General features: G+C 41.3%; 1 long non-coding RNA gene across 6 annotated transcripts in view; it reads left to right on the top strand.

Annotated features, from left to right (window-relative positions):
• LOC133749211 (uncharacterized) overlaps positions 1-24540 on the top strand; it is a 131025-nt gene extending 106485 nt beyond the window's left edge. For 4 of the 6 annotated variants that reach the window (XR_009864579.1, XR_009864576.1, XR_009864575.1 and 1 more), the window contains 2 exons: positions 19402-19535; positions 21624-24540. This is a non-coding gene — a long non-coding RNA (uncharacterized LOC133749211). Of the gene's footprint in view, positions 1-19362; positions 19536-21623 lie in introns of all 6 variants that reach the window. The other 2 variants (XR_009864577.1, XR_009864578.1) reach the window with 2 other exon arrangements.
• Positions 24541-25826: the final 1286 nt, after the last annotated feature.

Genomic DNA, 25826 nt, shown 5'->3' with positions numbered 1-25826 from the left:
TCATCTTTCTAGGTTTTGCTGTCCCTCCTGCCACCCAAAAGTTTGCAGAGGTGAGAGCAGGTGAAACCGCTGCCTACTCTGCACTTTGGTTCAGATCGGCCTCTCCTCTCCTGCAGCTCTGGCTTGGTCTTCAGCCTGCTGGCATTCCTCCCAGACGACCCACAGTCCCCCACTGCGCTCTAGCCACAGACTTTCTGGATGTTCTCTGATTCAGAAAACTGAGCTGAAACCCTGAGCTGGACCTTGGCTATCCCCTAAACATTTCTGAAATCATGATTTTTATTTCAAGCAGTTTCCTCTACATCTAATTTTCATTTAAATCTTATCTATTCCTCAAAGACCCAAATATTTTCCACTGATCCGGTCAACCAAGAGGGACTGCCTGTGAATTCACAGTCTGCCGCTCCCCTACAGCCTTTGTCACTTCCTGCTGTGCAAACACACAGCCCCCATGGACTCCAATAGGCAGAGTTCTTGTTGACTGCTGGCATCCGTGCGATTGGAACATGTCCATTCTGATTACCTCTGCCCTTTGTCCCCCTGGTGGTTGTACATTTTTGATGCCACCTGTCTTCTGTGTAAGTTATAGGAGGTTGTATTCATGGCTTCCTTTCTTATTGCAGGTTCTTTGGAGAAAGATACATTGTTTAATTTGGTAGCTCATCCAATGCTTTGTACATAGTAGGAAATGAAAATATTTATCAAGGCAAGGCATTTGGTGTAGTCTTTAAGATGCTGGTTGGATGGCCTCATCCCATATTGGTGTGCCTGGGTTCATGTGCTAGTTCCACTCTCAAATCTAGCTTCCCAACTATGCACATCTTAAGAGGCAGCAAGTGTTAGTTCATGTGGTTGGGTCCCTGCCACCCACATGGGAGACCTGGATTGAGTCCCCAACTTCCAGGCATTTTGGTAAGAGAGATAGGGTCTCTCCCCTGCCCCATCTCCATCTCCCTCTTCTACTCCTTCTCTCTCTCCCTCCCCCCTCACTCTTGTTCTTTCTCTCCCCAGTCTCCCTCCCTCACTCCATCTCTATCTCTCCCCCTCCTTCTCAAACAGAATAAATACAAGTTTTAATGTATTAAATAATTCCCAGGTGAAAGTAGAGTAGGGCCACGCACTTTCAATAGCATAAGGAAGCAACAGGCAGGCAATCTCATCAGTGGCATATAGATATAATTTACCTGTCAGCATTACTTGCTTCTGTCTACTCCCTCATGCCTACTCAAAGTCTCATAATTTTTAATTTGAAAAAAGAACTAGTGGGATATTTTGGTTTTAATCTGTTGGAATAAAGGAAAATTAAATTATTCAAACTTTGCGCTTCTACCACTGACAGTTACTAATATCACTGTCATCACACAGAGTGTACTTAAAAGATATTTGAAAGATTCTATCCATCTTTCCTGTGATTTAATGTTACATTTTAATTTTTGTTCCCTCTCAGGAGGATTAACACTCAGCAGTCACTTTGTCACTTTTGGGCTCTTCTCATATCCTGATAGACAAACAGAAATAGTCAACACAGAATGAAGAAACTTCACAAAGACCAGATACCGAGAAACACAAAATCCTAGATTATTGTACATCAGGATTGTACAAGTGATTGGCTTTTGCTTCAGAAGCATTAAATGAAAATGTAGTCATAAAAAATAAGCCATGTCCACTCTACTATAGAAACTAAAATGCCAAACTTTTATTATCATAGAAGACTGACTTTTAAGACCAGAGAACAGCAAAAAGCTGTGGAGATGCAGAGGCTTGTGAGTGGATGTCCTTTACCTCCTTGCTCAGGGACTGGTGTTAAATCCCAGCTTTCCAGCACAGGGGCTCAGTTTGTCTCCTCAAAGCAACACATGAGTATTTGAGGTACCCCGAGAGCATTTGTGCACTGCTGAAACCATGAATGTCAAACTTACAAATGACAGCGATCCTCCCCACCCAACACTCACCTCTGGAGTCACCTGTGTCTAAGGGGTTGTTGCTACCACCACCACTTCCACCTGCACTCTGACACACAGCACTCAAGGCTCCTGAAGGGCTGCTACCCCCTTGCCATCCTCACTCTCCTGGAAACAGAGTGAGTTGCTTGGAACTTTGAATTTACCTTTTGATAGGATTCAGAGCTCAGTGTGGCTGGGACTCAGTTCTGGATTCAAGTTTATTGTCATGATTCTCAGAGTAGGGGCCATAGCCCCTATGAATTGGTAGCTTCTTGATAATTATTTATAATGAAGATTCTTTTTTTTTTAAACTTAAGCAACAGAAATTTATTTTCTCATAGTTCTGAAGGCTGAAAGTTCAATATCAGGGTGCCAGCATGCTCAGATTTTTGTGAGGGCTCCCTTCCCAGATGGCTGTCATTTTGCTGTGTGCTTATATGACCTCTTCTTTGCCTGAATTATTTTTTTAAAAGATTTATTTATTTATTTATTTATTTGAAAGGCAGAGTTACAGAGAAAGAGGGAGATATACACAAAGAGAGAGCACAAGAAATATCTTCCATCAGTGGTTCATTCCCCAAATGGCCATGAGGGTCAGTGCTGGGTCAGGCCAAAGCCAGGAGCCTGGAACTCTGTCAGGGTCTCCCATGTGGGTGCAGGGACCCAAGAACTACTGCTGTTTTCCCAGGCACATCAACAGGGAGCTGAATCAGAAGTAGAGCAGCAGGTATTTGAATCAGCACTTGTATGTGATGCTGGGACTGTAGATGGTAGCTTAACTTGCTGTACCAGAATGCCGGCTCCAGAATTGTCACAGTAAGAAAAAATATTCAGCTCTAACTCATGGTTTATTATTTTTTTAAATATGCAATCAAGAGATCCCTGGTTTTCTTGTTTAAAAAATGACATATAAACATCTGCCCCAGGTATGGTAATTTACAAACATTTAGGAAATTATAAATGATGCTACATATTGAGCTAGTTGCTATGTGAGTGCTGTATTGAGCTCTTATTATTTTTGTTTGCAAAGACATAATTTGAATCTACTCTATAATCACAGGTTTAAATCACCACTAACCATAATATTCAATAAATAAAAAATAGGAAGACCACAGTTCCACAGGAGTATAAACAAGGGCTAACAGCTACAATCTTATCACAAGATGTCTATTCATCCGGTACATATTTTGGTATTCTGTATTAACTACCACATATCAGAGAAAACATATGATATGTGTTTTTGTAAGACTGGCTTATTTCTCTAAGCATAATGGTCTCAGTTGCATCTATTTTGTTGCAAAAGACAGGACTTTCTTATTTTATTTTATTTATTTTATTTTTTTATTTTTTGACAGGCAGAGTGGACAGTGAGAGAGAGATAGAGAGAGAAAGGTCTTCCTTTGCCGTTGGTTCACCCTCCAATGGCTGCCACGGTAGGCGCGCTGCGGCCGGCGTACCGCGCTGATCCGATGGCAGGAGCCAGGTGCTTCTCCTGGTCTCCCATGGGGTGCAGGGCCCAAGAACTTGGGCCATCCTCCACTGCACTCCCTGGCCACAGCAGAGAGCTGGCCTGGAAGAGGGGCAACCGGGACAGGATCGGTGCCCCGACCGGGACTAGAACCCGGTGTGCTGGCGCCGCAAGGCGGAGGATTAGCCTAGTGAGCCGCGGCGCCGGCCAGGACTTTCTTATTTTATTTTGGTTGAGTTACTACTCATACTATTCCATAGTATATCTATACCATATTTTCTTTAGCTAGTCATCAGTTGATGGATATATGGGTTGATTCCATGTCTTAGCTACTGTGAATTGAGCTGCAATAAACATGGGGTACAGACAACTCTTTCATTTGCTGACTTCATGTCTTTTGGGTAAATTCCCGAGAGTGGGATGGTTGGGTCATATGGTAGATCTAGTTTCAAATTTCTGAAGAACCTCCATAATGTCTTCCATGATGGTTGTAGTTTCCATTCCCACCAACAGTGGATTATGGTATCTTTTCCCCCACATTCTCACCAGCATTTATTTTTTATTTCTGTATGATATCCATTCTAATTGGGATGAGATGAAACCTCATTGTGGCTTTTATTTGCATTCCTCTGATGGCTAGTGACCCTGAGCATCTTTTCAAATGTCTGTTGGCTATTTGAATTTCATCTTTTGAAAAATGTCTATTCAAATTCTTTGCCCATTTCTTAGCTGAATTTTTGTTTTGGTGTAGTTGAGTTTCTTGACCTTTTTATAGATCCTAGATATTAATCCTTTATCGGTTGTGAAGTCTGTGATTATTTTTTCCCATTCTGTTGGTTGCCTTTTCACTTTGCTTAGTGTTTCCTTTGCAGTGCAAAACCTTCTTAGTTTGATGTAATTCCATTTGTCTAGTTAGGCTTTGATTGCCTGTGCTTCTGGGGTCTTTTCCAAGAAGCCTTTGCCTATGCCAATGTCTTGCAGAGTTTCTCCAATGTTTTCCTCTAGTAATTTGATGATATAAGTTCATAGATTTAGATTCTTGATCCATTTTGAGTTGATTTTTGCCTAAAGTGTAAGGTAGGGGTTTTTCCATACCTCTGCATGTGTAGATTCAATTTCCCTAGCACCATTTGTTAAAAAGACTATCCTTTCTCCAGGGATTGATTTCAGCTCATTTGTCTAAGATTAGTTGGTTGAATTAATTAGTTGATTAATTTCTGGGGTTTCATTGGTCTATGTGTCTACTTTTGTGCCAGTACCAGGCTGTTTTGACTGTAACTGCTCTGTAGTATGTCTTGAAATCTGGTATTGTGATGCTTCTGGCTTTGCTTTTGTTGTTTAAGGTTGCATTAGATATTCAAGGTCTCTTATGCTTCCATATGAATTTTAGCGTCATTTTTTCTAGATCTAGAAGAATGTCCTTGGTATTTTAATTGGGATTTCATTCAATCTGTAAGTTGCTTTGAGTAGCATGGGTATTTTGATGAAATCAATTATTCCAATCCATGCACATGGAAAATTTTTCCTTTTTGTGTGTGTGTGTGTCTTCTATTTCTTTCTTTAATGTTTTGTAATTTTCATTGTAGAGGACTTTCACATCCTTGGTTAAATTTATTACAACATATTTAATTTTTTGTAGCTATTGTGAATGGTTCTGATCTTACAAGTTCTTTCTCAATCATGTTAAAATGCAAATTCTTCTTCTCAGCATCTGATCTACTAAACTAGAATTCAGTGGGTCAGTTAAGAAATCAGCATTTAAACTACCTTGAACTGCCTTGTGCTCTTTTTTAATTAAAAATTATCATTCTAGAGATACTTTGTGAATTTTGAATTATCTGAGGCAGCCTACAGTCCCATAAAAATAACCTCACAGCATAAATACCTTTATTGAAAAGTTCAGTCAAAAAAACAAGGTTGCCTTCCCAAGTAGTATTTCAGCTTGAGAAAAAGCTCATGATAATTTTTAAAAATTTACTTACTTTTTAAAACTTATTTGAAAGGCAGGAATATACAGAGAGATGTTCCATCCACTGGTTCACTCCTAGAATGCCCAAAACGACTGGGGTTTGGTCAGACGGTAGCAAAGAGCTTGGAACACAATCTAGTTCTCTCACGTGGGTAGCAGGGACTCAAATAATTGAACCATCACCTGCTGCCTCTCAGGATGCAGAATAGTTGGAAACTGGATCAGAAATAGAGCTGAAAATTATGCAACTGATAAAGGATTAATAACCAGAATCTACAAAGAGATCAAGAAACTCTACAACAACAAAACAAACAGCCCACTTAAGAGATGGGCCAAGTACCTAAACAGACATTTTGCAAAAGAGGAAATCCAAATGGCCAACAGACACATGAAAAAATGTTCAGGACCACTAGCCATCAGGGAAATGCAAATCAAAACCACAATGAGGCTTCACCTCACCCCAGTTATAATGGCTCACATACAGAAATCAACTAACAACAGATGCTGGTGAGGATTTGGGGGAAAAGAGACACTAATCCACTGTTGGTAGGAATGCAAACTGGTAAAGCCACTATGGAAGTCAGTCTGGAGATTCCTCAGAAACCTGAATATAACCCTACCATACAACCTAGCCAAATTGGCAAATAAAAGAGCTGTCTGCACCTTAATGTTTATTGCAGCTCAATTCACAGTAGCTAAGACATGGGATCAACCTAAATGTCCATCAACATAAGACTGGATAAAGAAATTATGGGATATGTACTCTATAGAATACTATACAGCAGTAAAAAAAAATGAAATCTGGTCATTTGCAACAAAATGGAGGAATCTGGAAAACATCATGCTGAGTGAAATAAGCCAGTCCCAAAGGGACAAATATCATAAGTTCTCCCTGATCACCTAAAAGGAAACCTGTTGAAGTGAAATGGAGACTATGAGAAACAATGTCTTGATCAACCCTTGTTCTGTCTGTTGATGAACAACTTACTATTTTATTCTTTTAAGTATTTTTTGTTCTATTAATACCATTGGTTGAACTCTTTAATTAACACACAATTATTCTTAGGCATTTAAAATTAACTGAAAAGTGATCCCTGTCAAATATGAGAGGGAATAAGAGAAGGAGGAGATGTACAGTTCAGCACATGTTCACTTGGACTTACCCCTAATGGTAGAGCTGGAAACGTGCCAGGAGATTCCAATTCAATCCCATCAAGGTGGCATGTACCAATGCCATCTCACTAGTCAAAGTGATCAGTTTCAGTTCATAATTGATCAAAAAGATAGGATTAATAGTCAAAGGGATTACATAAATAAGACCAGTGTCTGCAAATAATAATTGATAGAATTAAAAAGGAGAAAATGATCCTACATGGGAAGCAGGAGACACAGCAGAATGGCAAATGCCCTAAATAGCACTCTGGCCTCAGAATCAGCCCTTAAGGCATTCGGATATGGCTAAAAAGCCCACGAGAGCATTTCAGGCATGGAAAGCCAAGACACTCTGTCACAAAAAAAAAAAAATGACCTAAATGAAAGATCTCTGTGAGTGAGATCCCAGTGGAAAGAATGGGGCCATCAAAGAAGGAGGTACCTTTTTCTGAAGGGAGGAGAGAACTTCCACTTTGAATATGGTCTTGTCTAAATAAGATCGGAGTTGGTGAGCTCAAAAGGCTTCCATAGCCTTGGCAGCTCATGACAAGAGCCTCAGGTGATTACGCACGCCATAAACAAGAGTGTCAATTGTTAAATTGACAATGTGAGTCACTGTGTACCTGCTCCCCATGTAGGATCTCTGTCCTTAATGTGTTTTACTGTGTGAATTAATGGTAAAACTACTGTTCAAACAGTACTCTATACTTTGTGTGTCTGGGTGGGTGCAGTCTGTTGAAATCTTTACTTAGTATATACTAAGTTGATCTTCTGTATCAAAAGATAATTGAAAATGAATCTTGATGATGAATGGGATGGGAGAGGGAGTGGGAGATGGGATATTTGTGGGTGGGAGATTTTAGGGGGAAGAGCTACTATAATTCAGAAGTTGTACTTTGGAAATTTATATTTATCAAATAAAAGTTGAAAAAAAAAAGAAAGATTAAAAAAAAAAAAAAAAAAAGAAAGAAAGCTGAGACTCAACCCCAGGCACTCTGATAAAGAATGAGGGCTACCCGGCCGGCGCCGTGGCTCAACAGGCTAATCCTCCGCCTTGCGGCGCCGGCACACCGGGTTCTAGTCCCGGTCGGGGCACCGATCCTGTCCCGGTTGCCCCTCTTCCAGGCCAGCTCTCTGCTGTGGCCAGGGAGTGCAGTGGAGGATGGCCCAAGTGCTTGGGCCCTGCACCCCATGGGAGACCAGGAGAAGCACCTGGCTCCTGCCATCGGAACAGCGCGGTGCGCCGGCCGCAGCGTGCTACCGCGGCGGCCATTAGAGGGTGAACCAACGGCAAAGGAAGACCTTTCTCTCTGTCTCTCTCTCTCTCTCACTGTCCACTCTGCCTGTCAAAAATAAAAAAAAAAAAAAAGAATGAGGGCTACCCAAGCAATGTCTTAACTTCTGCATCAAATGCCTGCCCTCACCCGTAGTATTTAAAACTGCAGAATAATATTGCAAAGAACAGCAAAATTAAATTTCTAATAACCTCAGTACAATTTACCAATTTTTAAAAGTTACTTTTAAAAGCTATTTTTAAATTGGAAACCCCTAGCCTGGAGTGACCCAGGTGCCTGTTCAGCTCAATAAATGGGTGGTTATACCCAAAACTGTAAGATCAAAAGTATTCAGGTAACTTTTGCACAAACAGCAAATCTGTGGTGACCATTCCAGACTTATTTATTGCCAGCAGACTTGCATGATCATTGCCATAAAAACATATTCTCTTGTCTAAAAGCAAAATCGAAGAGACTATTGTTTTTATTTCAAGCTAAAAATTGAAAGCTTTTGTTTTTGAAATAACACATTATAAACAACACTAACAGCATTTCCTTATTCAGTTTTGTGCCACTAATAGTTTCTTAAAGTTGGTTAGGTGATTGCTAGCAATTAATTAGTAAGGATAATATTGTTTTTATTGACCTGCCTGGCAATAGTGATTGACAACATTAATGTAATTGCTTTAATTTCTCAGAAAACCTTGGCATAAGAACTTAATGGTACTGGAAAACAGTTGGGAGATAAAGAAAAATAGATTATTTGCTTTAGATTGGGCCAATTGCATTAACGTGCTGCCAGGGCTTTGATAACTGTATTAAGGGCTACAGCTTCCTTTCTGTAGGCAGCTAGGAGCTTATTTTTCTGTCCTTGTGCAAACTTGGCCTGACAGTGAACCTCCACAGAGGCAAGGGGAAGAAGTGGTTGAGGGTCTTGGGTACAACTCCAGCATAAATGTTTCGATTTTAATCCCCATGCACATAGGGAAGCCTTTTACAACCAGTCAACTTCAATGGGCAGGTTTCCATCTTCTCTGAGAAACTGGAGGACAAAAGGTAAAGGAAGCCATGTGGCGATTCTCTTCCCCAGGAAAATAGCCATGTGCATACACTTGGAGATTCCACATAAATTTTACTGCTTATTATCGATTCCACAAAATAAATCCACTTGATGTATTCAGGTTGAGAACCCCTGCTGTAAGGGTTCTCTTGCCAGTCTGTAATTGTAAGAGTGTAGAACAGCAAAATTCCTCCCTCCGAGTCACTCACACAGAGAAGGTGTGAAGCAGGACGGCACCCAGTGACTCTGAATAAAGACGGGGCTACAGTCCACAAATAAGACACAAGCCCTGACAACACAGTTGACACCAGGACCTGACTTCGATGATCTAACAGTGCAGTTCTCTGGCCCGGGAGAGTTCTGAGTGAAGAGGTACATAAGTGCATATGTCTTAAAAGCAAGACTCTGACACAGCCGTTAGTTACATGTGCCCACGTGCTGGTGGAGGTTCGCGGCACCTTTGTGTGGCTAGCACTTGCTCATGGTGGTGTCAGATAACAGACACGACTTCAGTGTGCTATGACAGAAAGAGTTCTGATGCACAGTCCCAGATGCCAGGATCGAGATGCTGATCATGAAATACATGATCTTAAACAAGTATTTTATTTTCCTGAGCCTAAATTTATTGATCTGTTAAAGATGTGCAATGTATATGACCATACATCAGAGTATGTTCTGAGGGTAAGAACCAATAGCTAATGAAAGATATTTTGGAGAAAGTATCTACAAATTCTCATAAAAGATAATACATTATAATCATTACCAAAATTACCATCAAAGATATTGGGAGGCTGTTTTCAATTCTCATCGTTGACTCATTCTACTGTTAACTACTCTTACCATTACAACACCCATAGTACATGGTACATGAAAAGACAATTGCTTTATTTGCTTTGAGGTTCAGGTCTCTCTCTCTCTCTCTCTCAAGATAAAGGGACTAGATGTCTAACGTGTATGAAGACATTGTTGAAAAGAAGTTTCCATATTTTTGGTCTCAAAAGTCCATTTTATCACCTAAGTCCTATCATGCTCTCTGAATAGGTAAGACTAATTTAGAGAGAGTCTGAAGATAATGCTGAGTGTATAATTCTCTCTGATTGATCAATAATCTTTGGCCATATAGAAGTTGCTCTAAGGTGAGAACTTTTGAGTGCTCGAAGAGTTTCAACAAACTTCAAATGCAAGCTGATCCTCCTCAAGAAATAAACGTGCTGAGATACACATTTGCCTCAAAGTGCTGCTTCACTAATGGACAAATAAGCTTCACAGGGTTCTGTTTTCCTGGGTTTCGGCTGGACTTTAGTGGGTACAGAAAATTATAATTGTGTTATCCTAATCTAATAATCTAATAAGAGGCTTTCAAAAGGTAATTCCTATCACAGAGACTGTTCTCCAATTCAGAGTAGTCTGTGATAATTTATCTAGTTTGGATTCTCTGTGATTATAGAACATTTAGATTCTGATCTTAATGTACTTATATTGTGTTTGCGTCAGTTGCCAGAATTCTTCAGGGTGGAATAAATTAGGTCTTCATTTCTCTTCTACTGTTTCCTGGTAATTGTTGGAAGAGCACTATGACGATTCTTTTAAATTCCTCTTACTTGGAGGTAAGCCTTTATAAAGGTGGTCAGAGTGCAGAAAGCAGAGACTTGGCTGAGAATGACTGTTTCATAAAAATGTCAGTGATTATTAATTTATAGAAGATTTGTGAGGCAAGTGGGTAAACCTGATAAGCCTCATTTCCTTGACCATATTCATTTTTACCCTGGAATATAAATTTTGCTAATTACTATTTAAAATTTCATTTGCTTTTACTCAGTCACAATAGTGTTCATTTTAATTAGTTCAATTTTGTGCAAAGTAAAAATGTTTTCCTATTCATCAAGATATTACTAGAATAATACTACCCAGAGTCCTAGGCATTCCTGAGAAAGAGGTGTCTTTTAACAGGTTAAAAGTGACTTCCCAAATACATATACCCTAAGAAGTCAATAATATATATCCATGAGCCGGCAGTGTGGCACAGCAGGTAAAGCCAACCCCTGTGATGCAAGCATCTCATATTGGTGTTGGTTCATGTCTCAGCTGCTTCCAATCTAGCTCCCTGCTGATGGGCTGGGAAAAACAGTAGAAGATGGTCCAAGCGTTTGGGTCTCTGCCACCCACATGGGAAATTCGGATGAAACTCCTGGCTCCTGGCTTCTGCTTGGCCAAACCTGGGTCACTGAGGGCATCTGGGTCCTGAACTAGTAAATGGAAGATCTCTCTCCTCTCTCTCTCTCTTTCTGTCTCTGTAACCCTGCCTTTCAAATAAATTAATAAATCTTTAAATATATATATATTTGTAAATATATATATATATACATATATATATATATAAAACTCCAAGGGAAAGAACTTATTTATGAACCAGTTATCACTAAAACTATATCAGTTTTGAAGAATAATTACATTAACCAACACTACACTCTAAATTTGCTCAGCAAAGTCTCCAGGCAAAGCAAATGCTGTTTAACGTGGACTGTGTTCACCCCAAAGGCTGTTCAACAGCAAGCTATGCTTCTTTCCAGTTCCAGATTCTCACAACTTGCTTGAAAATGCTTGGAATACCCTCGGAGGCTCCCCTGTGCACCCAAAGGTCAAGTAACTGACATTTCAATATCAGTAACATAACTCTGGAAGCTAGCAGAGCGATACACATAGTGAGTTGCTTGTCCAGTCTTGACAAGTAATATGGTTCATGCCATCTGAGACATCCCAAGTGTAAACAACATATGTGAGTTCTGTTTTGGGGAAGATATCCTGGCAGCTCATAGCCAGAATTGGGAATGAACATCTTAAACTCCTTTAAAAAAAAAAAAGAGCTATTAGGCTAAGAAGATCTAAATCCAGAAATTATATACAACCTCAGAACTCATATAGCAAACTATAAGAATGGACAGAATTAAATACCAGTTGTTTGAGACAGCTTATGAGCCAGAGATTTTTTTTAAAAAAGATTTATTTGATTTATTTGAGAGGCAGAGTTACAGAGACAGAGAGAGGAGCTGGTCCAATCTGAAGCCAGGAGCCAGGAGCTTCCTCTGGGTCTCCCATGTGGGTACAGAGGCCGAGGCACTTGGGCCATCTTACGCTGCTTTCCCAGGGCGCTAGATCAGAAGAGGAGTAGCCGGGACTTGAACCGGCAGCAATATGGGAAGCCAGTGCTACAGTGCTACAGCTTTACCCACTACGCCAAAGAGCCTGCCTGAGAGCCACAGATATTTTTGTGCAGGTAAGTGTTGTGATTCAGTTTTAAGTGGACTAACTAATAGTGTAGCAAAAGAATTTTTAGTGAAGGTTTTGAGAAAGTTTACATTTAACTTTATAATGAAACTTTCCCCCACATCCTGCTGAAATGTTCATATATACAGGGGGCAGGTATTTGGTGTGGTGGTTACAATGCTGTTTGGGATGTCTGCATTCCATATTGAGTGCCTGGTTTCAAGTCCCAGCTCTGCTTCTGATCCAGAAACCCCTGGGAAAAAGCAGATGCCGGATCAGTACTTGGGTCCTGCCTCTTAAAAAGGAGACCCAGATGGGTTTCTGGGTTCCTGGTTTGATCAAGCCCAGCCCTGGCTCTTGGGGGCATTTGGGTGTGAACCAGCAGTTAGAACATCTCTCTCCTTTTTTAATTAATTAATTTATTTATTTATTTATTTTTAATTTTTGACAGGCAGAGTGGACAGTAGAGGGAGACAGAGAGAAAGGTCTTCCTTTTGCCGTTGGTTCACCCTCCAATGGCCGCTGCAGCCGGCGTATCTCGCTGATCCGAAGCCAGGAGCCAGGCGCTTCTCCTGGTCTCCCATGCGGGTGCAGGGCCCAAGGACCTGGGCCATCCTCCACTGCACTCCCTGGCCACAGCAGAGAGCTGGCCTGGAAGAGGGGCAACCGGGACAGGATCGGTGCCCCGACCGGGACTAGAACCCGGTGTGCCGGCGCCGCAAGGCAGAGGATTAGCCTACTGAGCCATGGCGCCGGCCTAATTTATTTTTTAATTTTTAAAAAAATTTTAAATTTTTTATTTTTTTACTTATTTGATAGGTAGAGTTATAGACAGAGAGAGACAGACAGACAGACAGAGAGAAAGGTCTTCCTTCCATTGGTTCACCCCCCAAATGGCCACTATGGCCAGCGCTGCGCCGATCTGAAGCCAAGAGCCAGGTGCTTCCTTCTGGTCTCCCACATGAGTGCAGGCGCCCAATCACCTGGGCCATCCTCCACTGTCTTTCCAGGCCACTGCAGAGAGCTGGACTGGAAGAGGAGCAGCCGGCACTAGAACCCAGCACCCATATAGGATGCCAGCACTACAGGCAGAGGGTTAGCCAAGTGAGCCCGGCACTGGCCCCAGAACATCTCTCTCTAAATATCTATCTCTATCTCTGCCTTCCAAATAATATAATAGATAAATAAATAAAATGTAAAATACATATACTCATTCAAATATATATTTCTAAAACAAGAAATCTTAAGCAGGTTCACAATTTTCTAGAGGAAACATCTGACTCGCTCTTCAGATGCAGTAGCACCCAAAGTAGTGCTTACTTCCCACTTGTTGAATTAATGATACTTTCAGCAGATCATTTCCTCACCAAACAACCTGTAAGAGAGTCCCACTCCATGTACATCCTATTTAAGTCTACACTTCAGTATTGTTTTCCACCATTCTTTTCATCACTGTTCTGGGACTTATTCTCCTATGGAGTTCTTGGTACCAGGATGGCACTCTACTCCCAATCCTATCCACCATGAAACGCCAATTCAAGTCCTACTTTGTCCATAAATTCTTCTTCCATTGCTTAGCCCACCAAGCTATCAGCATGGTTGTTTCCCTCAGAGTCCATGCTCACTTCGTTCCTCTATAATTGTGAAATGTGTATTAGTTTGTGATACAATTGCAGAGTAATGATCCTGTCTGATAGATCCTTTGCCCCTCAGGTTCTAGCATAGAGGGAAGAAGGAATATAAGATACAATGCCAGGCTGGCGCCGCGGCTCACTAGGCTAATCCTTTGCCTTGCGGCGCCGGCACACCGGGTTCTAGTCCCGGTCGGGGCACCGATCCTGTCCCGGTTGCCCCTCTTCCAGGCCAGCTCTCTGCTGTGGCCAGGGAGTGCAGTGGAGGATGGCCCAAGTGCTTGGGCCCTGCACCCGCATGGGAGACCAGGATAAGCACCTGGCTCCTGCCTTTGGATCAGCACAGTGCGCCGGCCGCAGCGCGCCTACCGCGGCGGCCATTGGAGGGTGAACCAACGGCAAAAGGAAGACCTTTCTCTCTGTCTCTCTCTCTCTCACTGTCCACTCTGCCTGTCAAAAAATAAATAAATAAATAAATAAATAAAAAGATACAATGCCTTCTGAAACCTGAAGTAGAAGAGATTCTCAAGGAATAAGGACAGCCCAGTTAATTTGAGAGTTCAGTTTACTTCCATTAGTAGATCAAGCTCAGATTTATTCTCAGATCATGAGAGCCATATCCAAACTTCCCTAAATGAGCCAGAAGTGTAATTTCCTTATGGAATTATTGCAAGTTTTTCAACACAATGTCACCGAAGACCCACAAAACTCAGCCTATTGCATTGTAAAAGTTCTGCATTGATATCAGTATCTCTCCTTTCTTAGAAATCAGAGGTACCAAAGAGTTCAAATTGATGTGTAAATGTATGTTTTACAATTTTGGATAACTGCGTGTAAATCTTTTTGGAGAATGAGTTTTGCATCACTGAGATGCTCACATTCTAACTATACTCTGGTGTGCCTTTCATCTAGAGATCATAGCAAGGAGAACCAAGAATTGTATTATAAATAGTTTTCCTGTAGACTTACTCAACTAAATTTTCCTTCTAGTAGGAAAGTGAGCCAGTTTACCTCAAACTCAGAGGTTTCTGACTAAAACATTTGTGAAAGGGAATTAATGAGACAACACAGATCATCATCTTTCAAGCAGGGTAAGGGCTGACAACCTATAAAGGGCAAAGCAATAAGAAACGTAAATGACAACCAGAAAGAAGGCGTGGCAGAGATATAAAATATACATGAAAGTATGACATTGCTAGAAGAAAACATGGGGAACACTTCAAGGCACTGGAATGAACAATGAGAATTTGGATACAACCCCACAAGTGCAGGCAACAAAGCAAAACTAGACAAACAGGAATATGTCAAACTCAGAAGCTCTGTACAGCAAAGAAAACTATTAATAGAGTGAAGAGACATCCAAAAGAATGAGAGAAAATATTTGCAGGCTAATTATCTGACAATGTATTAACATCCAGAATGTATCAGGAACTAAAAAAACAAACAAACAAAAAAACCCAATTCAGTTAAGAAATGGGCCACAAATCTGAATAGACAATTCTCAAAATAAGAAATACAATGGCCAACAGATACATGAAAAAAATGCTAATCAAAGCCACAATGTGACATCACCTCACCCCTCTCATATACTATTATTAAAAGGACAGAAAGTAACAAATGATGGCAAGCATGTTGAGAAAGGGGAATTCTTACACTCTGTTGATGAGAATGTAAATTAGTACAGCTAACATGGAAAACAGTATGGAGATTTCTTCAGAAATTAGACATAGAAGTGCCATATAATCCAGCAATCTCACTACTGGGTGTACATCCAAAGGACATGAAATCATTGCACCAGAGAGATAACTGCTCTACCATGTTTATTAAAGCACTATTCATAATATCTAAGATATGGAAACAACCATCATTAGATAAATGGATAAAAAAAATGTAATTTATATACACAATGGAATACTCTTCAGCCATGAAAAAGGATGAAATCCTGTCATTTGCAGCAAAATGGCTGGAACTAGAGGACATCATTTAACCAGACACAAAAGACAAATACTTCATGTTCCCCCTCATAAGTGGGAGCTGGAAGAGAGCCACCTCAATAGGAACCCAGAATGTTGATTATCAGAGCCTGGGAAGGAGAGAGGTTGAATTTTCGAAAATGAAGAAGTTGAGTGTAGTTGATGGATTGCAAAGATAAAGAGGGAAGGAAAAAAGAAATAGGGATACAAATCAAAACTAACATGAGATGAACTAGAAACTACCTAGGAATGACAGTAACATATGTTTCTACATGGAAATTTTGCATCCCTTCTGCTAATGTAGAATAGATCCAGTCCTCACTACAAACTTTCTATAAAGCTCAAACTTGCTCATATGACTTCAAACATTCATTCAACAGTTTTTTGAACCACTGCTAGCCCAGATACTGTTATAAATATCAATGATATATCAGTAAACTAAACAGTCCCTGCCCTCACATCATTTATATTTTAGAGAATGACAGACTCTAAACATCAGGCAACATATTAGAATGCATTAGTTGGGGCCGGCGCCACGGTTCAATAGGCTAATCCTCCGACTGCGGCGCCAGCACACTGGGTTCTAGTCCTGGTCGGGGCACGGGATTCTGTCCCAGTTGCCCCTCTTCCAGGCCAGCTCTCTGCTATGGCCCGGGAGTGCAGTGGAGGATGGCCCAAGTCCTTGGGCCCTGTATTTGCATGGGAGACCAAGAGAAGCACCTGGTTCCTGGCTTTGGATCAGCGCAGTGCGCCGGCTGCAGTGGCCATTGAGGGGTGAACCAACAGTAAAGGAAGACCTTTCTCTCTGTCTCTCTCTCTCACTGTCCACTCTGCCTGTCAAAAAAAATGCATTAGTTGGGCAACTACTACTATATATTTTAAGGTCATATTTTATGTAATCCTCAAAATAACCCTAAGAGGTAGAGATATCATTGTCTCTATTTTATACTTGAAGAAACCAAAGTTAAGAGATGGCCACATTGGTGCCAATGTTGTGGTGCAGTAGGTTAAAGCCCCTGCCTGAAGCACCAGCATCCTATATGGTTCAAGTCCTGGCTGCTCCACTTCCAATCCAACTCCCTGCTGATGCTCCTGGTAAAGCAGTAGAAGATGGCCCAGGTCCTTGGGCCCCTGCACCCACGTGGGAAACCCAGAAGAAGTTCCTGGCTCCTGGCTTCAGATCAGCTCAGCTCTGGCTGTTGTGGCCATTTGGGGAAAGAACCAGTGGATGGAAGATCTCTGTGTCTACCTCTCTGTTACTCTATCTTTCAAATAAATAAAATAAATCTTAAAAAAAAAAGATGGGCACATCACTTCTTCAGGGTCACACAGCTAATAAGAATCAGACCTTGTATTTGATTTCATGTTTCCCTGATTTCCGAATAGCACAATTCAGAAGGGCTTTACATACCAAAGTGAGAGAGAAAAAGAGAGAGAGAGAGAGAGAGAGAAGAGAGGGAAGGGAGGGAAAGGAGGGAAGAAGGGAATATAATTATATTCTTAGAGTTGTATCTATGAACTACATTGAATCTGTTAAAAATTTAAAAAAAATAATTTGAAAAACAGTCAAGAACATATTCCACTTCACAGATGTTCTGTGTTATAGTGAAGAGTTGGAACTGGGGAAGGTTTGATTCTCCAAATATTAAATAAATTTTCCATCATGAGCTCCATATGTAGAACTATTAGGATAGCAAATGTCAGGGTATTTGTTTTCATATTAAACCCTTCACCTGGTAAACTAATGTATGTATGCAGCCTCCTGCAGTAGCCTCAATTATCTATATGGAGAGCATTTTGCTGGCCTGAAAAAACAATTTTAAAACAGTCCTGAAAATATTCAAGTGTTAAGCATTCTGCTGAACATAAAAGACTGCTCAGAGCTTTCTTCCTCTGAATTCTGTTTGGTCCTCACTATCAGCCTTCGGAGTCACAGGAACTTTGACCCAGAACATTCCCTGGCTCTTGGTCCTTGAGGCTCACCCCAAGCGGGCAGCTGTGGACCCCATCATTTCCAGAGACTCCAAAATGACTGCTGCTCTCCACACAAGGACAAGGCTTTGCTGCCCCAGAAGTGTTCACGAGAATTTAACAAGAGGGTGGGGGAGGAAGGAGGAGAGTCTTAACTACTTAAAATTCCCAGAAGCCCTGTGGAGAAATGAAAGAGCAATTCAGACAATAAGACCTGCATGGACCTGCAGCCTACAGAGAGCTGTACTCAACACAAGGATTTTCTCTTCTAAAGGAAGAATGGAAGAACTTTTGAAACAGCCACATTCATCAACAAACCTAATTAGGGCTTTGCAATCACTGGAGGAATCTATAATAACTGTAGCATTCTTTGTATGCTAAGGACTATTTCTTTCAAGAAGCCATAGAACACAGTGGTTGGACAATATCCTCTGGAACCAGACAGCCTGATGAGAGCTCTGACCCTGCAGTTTTCTAGTCCTGTGACCACGGCTGGGCTGTGTAACCTGCAATGCCATGGTTTCCTTACATATCAGATGGGAATACTGACAGTATTTCTCTCACAGCGCTGCTGTACTAAATGAGCTAATATATATAAAACGTTTAAAGCTGTGCTTGACCGATAGTAAGTGCCGCTTCCAGCTGGCATTGTGTTCTGTTTGTCTTAAGGCAGATCTGAAGATTCAGTGAGTCAGTCCCCATGCTAGTAGTAATATTTTTTCACTTGTATTGAATATTTAGTGTGAAAATGGGACATGTCCAATCTCTTCTAATTCTTATAACAAACTCAAGAAACAGGCAAAATTTTATTTTTTTGTAAAAAATCTTATTTATTCATCTTATCTGTTTAAAAAGCAGTCACAGATTGAGATAGGAAGATAAAAAGATTTCCCATAAACCAGTTCGCTCCTCAAACGCCCTTCACAGCCAAGAATTAGACTCTGATCTCCCACATAGGTGTCAGGGACCCAACTACATGAGCCACCGTTTGCTGACTCCCAGGCTGCTCATTGGCAGAAGCCTGGAGCTGGGGGCGGAACAGGGTCCCAACCCCAGGTCCTCTGCTGTGGATGTGGGTACCCTAAGTAGCATCTTAGTGGGTATACCAAACACCTGCCCCAGACACAGTCTTAAACTTCCTTTAAATATAAAGGAAACAAATCTTACAGGAGTTTAAATTACATCTCTGAGGCAACCAACCTGTCTGATTCTCATGGAATCTATTTCCTATTACCATCTCTTCTTTCTTGCCTTCAGTCATGAAAGAATGTTGGCAAGGATGTTCTAGCATTTGAGATGGGAAGTGAACTGAAAGGAAATTGGTAAATGAGTAAAGGAAGCAATTCAACACATCTCTAAATTTGCTTTTTGGAAGCAAGTGCAGTGCACGCATCAGCAGCAGAATTTTTTTGCCTCTAAAGTTTTTCAAGTGTCTGAAGAACCACACACTGATGGTCCACTCAGATTGTCCTCTATCTTTACTAATATTTATGATGAGAGAAAGCAAGGTGAAGTATGAAAGTCAGAGGTTCCAAGACCAGAGTAGGGGAATTTTAGTCACATTTTGATCAGAAAAATATCAAGACTGAAAGAGTTGGGGCTGGTGCTGTGACATAGCAGGTAAAGCTGCCGCCTGCAGTGCCGGCATCCCTTATAGGAGCCAGTTCGAGTCCCCGCTGCTCCACTTCCCATCCAGCTCTCTGCTATGACCTGGGAAAGCAGTAGAAGATGGCCCAAGTCCTTGTGCCCCTGTACCTGCGTGGGAAACCTGGAAGAAGCTCCTAGCTCCTGGCTTCAGATCGGCCCAGCTCCAGCCACTGAGGCCATTTGGTGAGTGAAGCAGCGGATGGAAGAGCTCTCTCTCTCTCTCTCTCTCTCTCTCTGTCTCTCAATCTCTTTCTCTCTATCTATCTCTAGCTCATGATCTGTCAAGTAAAAGTGAAAATAAGCACATGAAAAAAATTTTTTTCAGTACCAATAAGTCTTGATTTATTTATTGTCTTTTCCCAAGAAAAGGAGAAGAGTCAGTATGTGTTATGAAGTGATTATAAAATGGTTAAAGGAAGTACCCAGTACAGCAATCATCAACTTTCAAATAAACACACTCCATTGAAGGGGTCCCCCAAGCCCAAGGGGGCTTTATCTCCCGCAGTTCAGAAATGAGGGGAAAGGATCCATGGAAGATCACCTGGCTCGGCCTCTCTTTCCCTGGCTCTTCTCTCTCAACTTCTCTGCACCACCTTTTCCTGTTTAGACTAATTTTCAATATTCCAGGAGGAGGAGGTCAAGTCATGGGATAACCTAATTAACACCTTGTCCCCATGAAATATTTTCAAGGTGGAGGGGGTTTCAAGAGGCTCTATGGCAAAAAGATGCCAGCTCTAATTTGCAAAATGAAGTAATTCAATAGGCTGTGCATTCCAAATAGTTGCTCTCCATGGGGTTAAAAACAACAAAAATATTCCTGCTGTGTAGACCCGCGGAGCTGCTGCTGACTCACCCCTGAGATTGCTCATGCATTTGAGAGAGTGCAGGAATGAGGGCCTCAGATTAAAAGAATCAAAGCCACAAAACCAGGATGTTTACATCAAGAAAAAAAAAGTTAAAATGCACAAGAGAATGCCTTTGGTACACAGGTGGTCAGTTGGCATCCTGGAGAAAGTGGGACTCAAGGTGCAGTCATCCAAGGGAGCATATACAATCACCTAGGCCCAGAATGGGCTGAGAATGAGCTTAGCCAGTCTGCAGCTGTTCCCTAACCATTCTTTTTGCTGATCTTCACAACCCGTTGCTGGGGACAGTCCCCGGCACCCTATCACAAGATCCAGTTATGAGTAAAGACTTGGAAACCCCTGCCTTACTCCTGAGAGAATCACAAAGAAACTTAAAAATAAAATAAATCTGTTGATCTTGCTAAAAGGAAGGACAAGGCTCTGTGTTCTAGGACAGACGCTCTGGGCTGAGTTAGAGGGCAAGGGGTTCTACAGCATTGGTGACTGTGGGGCTGTTGCTGTGGCCTAGCAGGTTAAGCCTCTGCCTGTGACATCAGCATCCCATATAGGTACCTGTTAGAGTCCCAGCTGCTCCTGATCCAGCTCCCTGCTAATGCACCTGGGAGAGCAGCGGAAGATGGCCTAACTCCTTGGGCCCCTGCACCCATATGGGAACCCAGAAGAAGCTCCTGGCTCCTGGCTTTGGTCTGGCCCAACTCCAGCCACTGTGTTCATTTGAAAGATCTCTTTGTCTCCCCCCCACCCTCTCTGTCTGCAACTCTGCCTTTCAAATAAAATAAATAAACCTTAAAAAATAATGGGTGACTGCATCCTCCATGGTCAGTCCAGACAGGCTAGCCTGAAAATATCTCGACTGTTAAAGGGCTGGAGAGCTGCTCCAAGAGTCACCAAGATAAATGCTAAAGTTTTATTCAAGCCTTTGGGGCAGACTAAAAAAAAATGTTTATTAAAATTTCCTATGTACATGCTATGAAAACTTCTACAAGGATGCACAGATGGGCTTCAATTTGGACAATTCTGTTGCTGCATATTAAATGCCTTTGATTTTAATATCCAGTAATGAATAAAACTACTGGTGGGTGTCCTCTTGAGTCATAATGTAATCAGAGGAGAATGACTGAGTCTGGCTCTCATTTCTTTTCACTATTGAATATTTGCTCTCAGCCAGATGTACCTAAGCTGAGAACACAACAATGAATCATTGTGTATGTAGTGAGGGAGACCAGGGGGATTTTTGTCTGAGAGAAGCAAGAACTTATTAGAGTCAAATAAAAATGTTGCTCTGAAATTGTTGAATTTTCCAGAAGATATTAGCTCCAGGCATTTATTTTCCTCCAAGTACGCCAAAACTTTTCTGTGGTACAACAGTTTATTGAAAACTACCGTCTTCCATCTTTTCCTGCAGGCTACCCTACCCTGGAAAGGCAGGGCTTAGCACTGCCCACTTTTCCAGAAGCCTCCATGCTGACTGCGAATTGCCTGTGCCGACTCCGGAGTTAAATCTTCTCTTTGGGATCCCAAAGACATTGCTGCCTGAAGGGTAGAAGGTGTTTCCATGTGCTTTTCCTCCTGTAACTCTCCCACTTGGTGGACTGCATTGTCTTAGTAGGATTGCTTTGAAGTCAAAATTCAGGCTCCCCTAGGTTCCTTCCTATTCCCATATAAAGCCACTGTGCAGCCCCAGTTCTCCACCCCTTCTTCTGCCCACATTCTCTCCGGGTGATTTTGCAGCTCCTCTCTCCAAGCAGTAGAGGCTGTCTCTACACTTTGATTTGACTTGACTATTCTTTTGGCCTGTTTTCATCAATAGCCTGTGAAACAAAATCCAGGTCCATAGCTGGTTCCAAGAAGCATGGACACTTTTGGTTTCTATTAATCATGAAAATGAGAGTGAACTATTGCACGGGAAGGTGAGAGACCACGTGGAGCAGAGACAGGTGAGCATTGTCTGTCGTTCCATTCGAGGCCCCAGGGGGGCTAACAAAAATCAGCTAAGCCATCTGGCTGATGTGAAGACAGGATAAGGAACACCTGGCCAGCAGATCTACCCAGCCATCCTGGGGATGAGGGAGTGCGCAAATGATCATTCCTTCAGGCACTGGATTTTGTGATAGTTTGCAACATGGCAACGTCTAATAGACATAACCACAAGAATTTATTTCCAGTTCTGATATGGATCCTGCTGTAATCACTACCTGTATGTGAGCTGAAGTATTCAGCTCCCGACACAGTGACACTCCGCACATCTCCCAACAAAAGTACTTAATGAATGGAATCATTGAATTCACATAAGTGGACATTCGGATTGTTTTCTAATTTGAAATCAGGCCAAAGTTTATCTTTCTTTTTTAGTCAGCATCCTCTTTTCTAAACTGTGTCTCTTTTGTATTCTTAATTTGATGTTTGCTTCTTTTTCACTTTCATTTAAAAAAGAATGAATAATAAATTTGAGTGTTTAATAACTTTGCTACATTTCTTTGGTAGAAGATTTTGGAAAGTAGGAAGAAACATATGAAAAGAAGGACAAATAATTCCAAATAAAATAAGAATGGAGGGGGAGCTGCGTTGTGGCGTTAGTTGGTAAAGCTACCACTGCCGGATGTCAGTTTTGTGTCCTGGATGCTCCACTTCCAATCCAGATCCCTGCTAATGCCCTGGGAAATGCAGCAGAGGATGGTCCAAGTGCTTGGGCCCCTGCTACCCACATGGGAGACCTGGAGGAAGCTCCTAGATCCTGGCTTCAGCCCAGCCCAGCACTGGCCATTGTGGCCATCTGGGGAGTGAACCAGCGGATGGAAGATTTCTCAGTGTATGTCTCTCCCTCTCTCTGTAACTCTGACTTTCAAATAAATAAATCTTTTTTTAAAAGAAAAAGAATGGAAATTGATCATATGCTTCTGTTGATAAAAATCTGAATCACAGAACAATTTTTAAAGGTGTTATTGCATAGCAATAAGGCTTTATACTTTTATGTGGTTTTAAATTGTCAGCACCTGTCCTACATCTAATACATTATCTGACCTTTGGATTTTCCTTGAATCTTCACTCTGAAGCTCAGGCAGTAAAAGTAATTATAAATCTTTTTGATTTGGTGACTCAGTCCTTGTGTTTAGAATCCAGAATATGTTCATGGATTTCAAAAAGTTCATGGAAAATGGACTTAAAAGATAAATTTATTTTGGTGCAAAAATCTGAAATCCATGCACATAAGGTGTCTGCAAAACTTTCATTAAAAATGTGTATTGTCAATTTGGGACATGCTCAATCGGACTTGCCCCAAATGGTGGTGTTAGAAATGTGGCAGGGGATTCCAATACAATCCCATCAAGATGGCATGTACCAATGCCATCTCACTAGTCCAAGCGGTCATCTTCAGTTCACAATTGATCACACTGATAGGTCTAAGAGTCAAAGGGATCACACAAACAAGACTAGTGTCTGCTAATACTAACTGATAGAATAAAAAAGGGAGAGAACGATCTAACAGGGGAAGCAGGAGACACAGCAGACTCATAAAATGGCAGATGTCCTAAATAGCTCTCTGGCCTCAGAATCAGCCCTTAAGGCATTTGGATCTGGCTCAAGAGCCCATGAGAGTATTTTAGGCATGGAAAGCCAAGACACTCTGGGGAAAAAAAAAAAAAAGAAGAAGAAGAAGAACTAATTGAAAGATCCCTGCGAGTGATATCCCAGTCCAAAGAACAGGGCCATGAAAGAAGGAGGTACCTTTCTCTGAAGGGAGGAGAGAACTTCCACTTTGACTATGACCCTGTTGGAATAAGATCAAAGTCAGTGAACACTAAAGGCTTCCATAGCCTTGGCAACTCATGACTAGAGCCTAGGGAGATTACTGACGCCATAAACAAGAGTGTCAAATTGTTAAATCAACAACAGGAGTCACTGTGTACTTACATCTCATGTGGGATCTGTCCTTAATGTGTTGTCCAATGTGAAGTAATGCTATAACTAGTACTGAAACAGTATTTTACACTTTGTGTTTCTGTGTGTGTGCAAACTGATGAAATCTTTACTTAGTATATACTGAATCGATCTTCTGTATATAAAGATAATTGAAAATGAAAAAAAACACTTGGTTTTAAATTGGAAATTGCATAGAAAATTAATCAATTTTTTAAAAATATCATGTAGGATCTCTGTACATTAAGTGCTGTACACTGTTATTTAATGCTATAACTAGTACTCCAACAGTATTTTTCACTTTGTGTTGCTATGTGGGGGGCAAGCTGTTGAAATCTTTACTTAATATATACTAAATTGATCTTCTGTATATAAAGAGAATTGAAAATGAATCTTGATGTGAATGGAAGGGGAGAGGGAGCGGGAAAGGGGAGGGTTGCGGGTGGAAGGGAAGTTATGGGGGGGGGAGCCATTGTAACCCAAAAGCTGTACTTTGGAAATTTATATTCATTAAATAAAAGTTTTAAAAAAATGTGTATTGTAATAAAACTATATGTGGATTTCAAACATTTTTGCACCAAAATAAACTTATCTTTTAGTCTGTTTTCCACAAACTTTGTTAGGTACTCCTGCAGCTAAGTTTTCTCCTCTGTTCTAACACTTCTAGACCTTCGGCTGAAGAAACCACTTTTTTATGATTATCATCAGCATCATTCCACAAAATGTACATAAGCACTACAATTTGATATATGAAGTCTTGATATTGAGAGCACTCTACAAAGAAGAGAGATTTAGGACCAGACACATATCATTATTGTTTTTCAATATTTCTCCTTTGGGAAAAAAATCATCAAATTTTAATTCACGGGTATTAGCCCTATGTGACAAAGCAATGAGTTCTTTTAGATTATGTGCCCTTCTGTGATCTAAAGCAGAGAGCTGTTGTATTCTATGGAGATGCTGGAGATGTTGTTCACTTGGCTTGATTGGCGGCTTGTTTTCCTTCCCTACAGAGACAGTGAGCTCATTGGCAGAATGGGAATTTTCAGGAGAGCACAGTATAAAAGCAGTAATCTATGTTGTACTCCTAATTACCACACTAGACAACAGCTGTTTAAGGATTGGTGCTTGGTTGTGTTCCCTGTCTCTGGTGGTGTGGGAACATTTCCCATCATGGCCTGAGTATTGATGCAAAGACACTGTCAAAGCCTTGTTCTGTCTCATTCTTTCTCTGCCTCATAAACTGGTTGATTATTGCATCTTCATAAAGTCGAACATTTCAGTGATCCATTCTAAAATTAATCATTTCAAAACAGGGAAGGAAGGGTTGGTTATCACACAACATGACTCATCTATTTCAACATTTCAATGACTCCTTTTCACTATTTTGAAGTGTGTAGGGCCCATGAACCCCTGCATATTTTCCATCTAGCACTTCAACTAAATTTTCATTCATCCCTATTTTCAACACACATTCATTTATTGAGCTCTTTCAATATCAAAGGCTCTGGAGAGGGGCTTTGAGGGAAAGAAAGAGAAACTTGACCTCTTCTTTAAAAGGGCATATGTCAGCCGGCACCATGGCTCACTGGGCTAATCCTCTGCCTGCAGCATTGGCACCCTGGGTTCTAGTCCTGGTCAGGGCACTGGATTCTGTCCCGGTTGCTCCTCTTCCAGTCCAGCTCTCTGT

Source organism: Lepus europaeus, chromosome 20, assembly GCF_033115175.1.
Source record: "Lepus europaeus isolate LE1 chromosome 20, mLepTim1.pri, whole genome shotgun sequence".
Lineage (NCBI taxonomy): Eukaryota > Metazoa > Chordata > Mammalia > Lagomorpha > Leporidae > Lepus > Lepus europaeus.
Note: the sequence above shows the minus strand (reverse complement) of the source record. Positions and strands in the feature narration are given on the sequence as shown.